Source organism: Pseudophryne corroboree, unplaced genomic scaffold (genome assembly GCF_028390025.1).
Source record: "Pseudophryne corroboree isolate aPseCor3 unplaced genomic scaffold, aPseCor3.hap2 scaffold_375, whole genome shotgun sequence".
Classification (NCBI taxonomy): Eukaryota; Metazoa; Chordata; class Amphibia; order Anura; family Myobatrachidae; genus Pseudophryne; species Pseudophryne corroboree.
The window spans coordinates 248,498-254,056 of record NW_026970025.1 but is presented as its reverse complement, the minus strand read 5'-3'; positions in this window follow the sequence as shown (position 1 = coordinate 254,056).

The following is a 5,559-nucleotide window of genomic DNA, read 5'->3' as shown; positions in this document are numbered from 1 at the left end:
GAATCCACCATCTCAGCTCCCTGTGTACTTTGTGGAGGCAATTGCTGCTGGTCAATGTCTCCGCGGAGGAATTGATTATAATTCATTTTAATGAACATCATCTTCTCCACATTTTCTGGATGTAACCTCGTACGCCGATTGCTGACAAGGTGAGCGGCGGCACTAAACACTCTTTCGGAGTACACACTTGTGGGAGGGCAACTTAGGTAGAATAAAGCCAGTTTGTGCAAGGGCCTCCAAATTGCCTCTTTTTCCTGCCAGTATAAGTACGGACTGTGTGACGTGCCTACTTGGATGCGGTCACTCATATAATCCTCCACCATTCTATCAATGTTGAGAGAATCATATGCAGTGACAGTAGACGACATGTCCGTAATCGTTGTCAGGTCCTTCAGTCCGGACCAGATGTCAGCATCAGCAGTCGCTCCAGACTGCCCTGCATCACCGCCAGCGGGTGGGCTCGGAATTCTGAGCCTTTTCCTCGCACCCCCAGTTGCGGGAGAATGTGAAGGAGGAGATGTTGACAGGTCGCGTTCCGCTTGACTTGACAATTTTGTCACCAGCAGGTCTTTCAACCCCAGCAGACTTGTGTCTGCCGGAAAGAGAGATCCAAGGTAGGCTTTAAATCTAGGATCGAGCACGGTGGCCAAAATGTAGTGCTCTGATTTCAACAGATTGACCACCCGTGAATCCTTGTTAAGCGAATTAAGGGCTCCATCCACAAGTCCCACATGCCTAGCGGAATCGCTCCGTGTTAGCTCCTCCTTCAATGTCTCCAGCTTCTTCTGCAAAAGCCTGATGAGGGGAATGACCTGACTCAGGCTGGCAGTGTCTGAACTGACTTCACGTGTGGCAAGTTCAAAGGGCATCAGAACCTTGCACAACGTTGAAATCATTCTCCACTGCGCTTGAGACAGGTGCATTCCACCTACTATATCGTGCTCAATTGTATAGGCTTGAATGGCCTTTTGCTGCTCCTCCAACCTCTGAAGCATATAGAGGGTTGAATTCCACCTCGTTACCACTTCTTGCTTCAGATGATGGCAGGGCAGGTTCAGTAGTTTTTGGTGGTGCTCCAGTCTTCTGTACGTGGTGCCTGTACGCCGAAAGTGTCCCGCAATTCTTCTGGCCACCGACAGCATCTCTTGCACGCCCCTGTCGTTTTTTAAAAAATTCTGCACCACCAAATTCAAGGTATGTGCAAAACATGGGACGTGCTGGAATTTGCCCATATTTAATGCACACACAATATTGCTGGCGTTGTCCGATGCCACAAATCCACAGGAGAGTCCAATTGGGGTAAGCCATTCCGCGATGATCTTCCTCAGTTGCCGTAAGAGGTTTTCAGCTGTGTGCGTATTCTGGAAAGCGGTGATACAAAGCGTAGCCTGCCTAGGAAAGAGTTGGCGTTTGCGAGATGCTGCTACTGGTGCCGCCGCTGCTGTTCTTGCGGCGGGAGTCCATACATCTACCCAGTGGGCTGTCACAGTCATATAGTCCTGACCCTGCCCTGCTCCACTTGTCCACATGTCCGTGGTTAAGTGGACATTGGGTACAACTGCATTTTTTAGGACACTGGTGAGTCTTTTTCTGACGTCCGTGTACATTCTCGGTATCGCCTGCCTAGAGAAGTGGAACCTAGATGGTATTTGGTAACGGGGGCACACTGCCTCAATAAATTGTCTAGTTCCCTGTGAACTAACGGCGGATACCGGACGCACGTCTAACACCAACATAGTTGTCAAGGCCTCAGTTATCCGCTTTGCAGCAGGATGACTGCTGTGATATTTCATCTTCCTCGCAAAGGACTGTTGAACAGTCAATTGCTTACTGGAAGTAGTACAAGTGGGCTTACGACTTCCCCTCTGGGATGACCATCGACTCCCAGCAGCAACAACAGCAGCGCCAGCAGCAGTAGGCGTTACACGCAAGGATGCATCGGAGGAATCCCAGGCAGGAGAGGACTCGTCAGAATTGCCAGTGACATTGCCTGCAGGACTATTGGCATTCCTGGGGAAGGAGGAAATTGACACTGAGGGAGTTGGTGGGGTGGTTTGCGTGAGCTTGGTTACAAGAGGAAGGGATTTACTGGTCAGTGGACTGCTTCCGCTGTCACCCAAAGTTTTTGAACTTGTCACTGACTTATTATGAATGTGCTGCAGGTGACGTATAAGGGAGGATGTTCCGAGGTGGTTAACGTCCTTACCCCTACTTATTACAGCTTGACAAAGGGAACACACGGCTTGACACCTGTTGTCCGCATTTCTGGTGAAATACTTCCACACCGAAGAGCTGATTTTTTTGGTATTTTCACCAGGCATGTCAACGGCCATATTCCTACCACGGACAACAGGTGTCTCCCCGGGTGCCTGACTTAAACAAACCACCTCACCATCAGAATCCTCCTGGTCAATTTCCTCCCCAGCGCCAGCAACACCCATATCCTCCTCATCCTGGTGTACTTCAACACTGACATCTTCAATCTGACTATCAGGAACTGGACTGCGGGTGCTCCTTCCATCACTTGCAGGGGGCGTGCAAATGGTGGAAGGCGCATGCTCTTCACGTCCAGTGTTGGGAAGGTCAGGCATCGCAACCGACACAATTGGAGTCGGACTCTCCTTGTGGATTTGGGATTTCGAAGAACGCACAGTTCTTTGCGGTGCTACTGCTTTTGCCAGCTTGAGTCTTTTCATTTTTCTAGCGAGAGGCTGAGTGCTTCCATCCTCATGTGAAGCTGAACCACTAGCCATGAACATAGGCCAGGGCCTCAGCCGTTCCTTGCCACTCCGTGTGGTAAATGGCATATTGGCAAGTTTACGCTTCTCCTCCGACAATTTTATTTTAGGTTTTGGAGTCCTTTTTTTACTGATATTTGGTGTTTTGGATTTGACATGCTCTGTACTATGACATTGGGCATCGGCCTTGGCAGACGACGTTGCTGGCATTTCATCGTCTCGGCCATGACTAGTGGCAGCAGCTTCAGCACGAGGAGGAAGTGGATCTTGATCTTTCCCTAATTTTGGAACCTCAACATTTTTGTTCTCCATATTTTAATAGGCACAACTAAAAGGCACCTCAGGTAAACAATGGAGATGGATGGATTGGATACTAGTATACAATTATGGACGGGCTGCCGAGTGCCGACACAGAGGTAGCCACAGCCGTGAACTACCGCACTGTACTGTGTCTGCTGCTAATATATAGACTGGTTGATAAAGAGATAGTATACTCGTAACTAGTATGTATGTATAAAGAAAGAAAAAAAAACCACGGTTAGGTGGTATATACAATTATGGACGGGCTGCCGAGTGCCGACACAGAGGTAGCCACAGCCGTGAACTACCGCACTGTACTGTGTCTGCTGCTAATATAGACTGGTTGATAAAGAGATAGTATACTCGTAACTAGTATGACTATAAAGAAAGAAAAAAAAACCACGGTTAGGTGGTATATACAATTATGGACGGGCTGCCGAGTGCCGACACAGAGGTAGCCACAGCCGTGAACTACCGCACTGTACTGTGTCTGCTGCTAATATATAGACTGGTTGATAAAGAGATAGTATACTCGTAACTAGTATGTATGTATAAAGAAAGAGAAAAAAAACACGGTTAGGTGGTATATACAATTATGGACGGGCTGCCGAGTGCCGACACAGAGGTAGCCACAGCCGTGAACTACCGCACTGTACTGTGTCTGCTGCTAATATAGACTGGTTGATAAAGAGATAGTATACTCGTAACTAGTATGACTATAAAGAAAGAAAAAAAAAACACGGTTAGGTGGTATATACAATTATGGACGGGCTGCCGAGTGCCGACACAGAGGTAGCCACAGCCGTGAACTACCGCACTGTACTGTGTCTGCTGCTAATATATAGACTGGTTGATAAAGAGATAGTATACTCGTAACTAGTATGTATGTATAAAGAAAGAAAAAAAAACCACGGTTAGGTGGTATATACAATTATGGACGGGCTGCCGAGTGCCGACACAGAGGTAGCCACAGCCGTGAACTACCGCACTGTACTGTGTCTGCTGCTAATATATAGACTGGTTGATAAAGAGATAGTATACTCGTAACTAGTATGTATGTATAAAGAAAGAGAAAAAAAACACGGTTAGGTGGTATATACAATTATGGACGGGCTGCCGAGTGCCGACACAGAGGTAGCCACAGCCGTGAACTACCGCACTGTACTGTGTCTGCTGCTAATATATAGACTGGTTGATAAAGAGATAGTATACTCGTAACTAGTATGTATGTATAAAGAAAGAAAAAAAAACCACGGTTAGGTGGTATATACAATTATGGACGGGCTGCCGAGTGCCGACACAGAGGTAGCCACAGCCGTGAACTACCACACTGTACTGTGTCTGCTGCTAATATAGACTGGTTGATAAAGAGATAGTATACTCGTAACTAGTATGTATGTATAAAGAAAGAAAAAAAAACCACGGTTAGGTGGTATATACAATTATGGACGGGCTGCCGAGTGCCGACACAGAGGTAGCCACATCCGTGAACTACCGCACTGTACTGTGTCTGCTGCTAATATATAGACTGGTTGATAAAGAGATAGTATACTCGTAACTAGTATGTATGTATAAAGAAAGAAAAAAAAACCACGGTTAGGTGGTATATACAATTATGGACGGGCTGCCGAGTGCCGACACAGAGGTAGCCACAGCCATGAACTACCGCACTGTACTGTGTCTGCTGCTAATATATAGACTGGTTGATAAAGAGATAGTATACTCGTAACTAGTATGTATGTATAAAGAAAGAAAAAAAAACCACGGTTAGGTGGTATATACAATTATGGACGGGCTGCCGAGTGCTGACACAGAGGTAGCCACAGCCGTGAACTACCGCACTGTACTGTGTCTGCTGCTAATATAGACTGGTTGATAAAGAGATAGTATACTCGTAACTAGTATGTATGTATAAAGAAAGAAAAAAAAAACACGGTTAGGTGGTATATACAATTATGGACGGGCTGCCGAGTGCCGACACAGAGGTAGCCACAGCCGTGAACTACCGCACCGTACTGTGTCTGCTGCTAATATAGACTGGTTGATAAAGAGATAGTATACTCGTAACTAGTATGACTATAAAGAAAGAAAAAAAAACCACGGTTAGGTGGTATATACAATTATGGACGGGCTGCCGAGTGCCGACACAGAGGTAGCCACAGCCGTGAACTACCGCACTGTACTGTGTCTGCTGCTAATATAGACTGGTTGATAAAGAGATAGTATACTACTAATATTATATATACTGGTGGTCAGGTCACTGGTCACTAGTCACACTGGCAGTGGCACTCCTGCAGCAAAAGTGTGCACTGTTTAATTTTAATATAATATTATGTACTCCTGGCTCCTGCTATAACCTATAACTGGCACTGCAGTGCTCCCCAGTCTCCCCCACAATTATAAGCTGTGTGAGCTGAGCACAGTCAGATATATATATACATTGATGCAGCACACTGGGCTGAGCAGTGCACACAGATATGGTATGTGACTGAGTCACTGTGTGTATCGTTTTTTTCAGGCA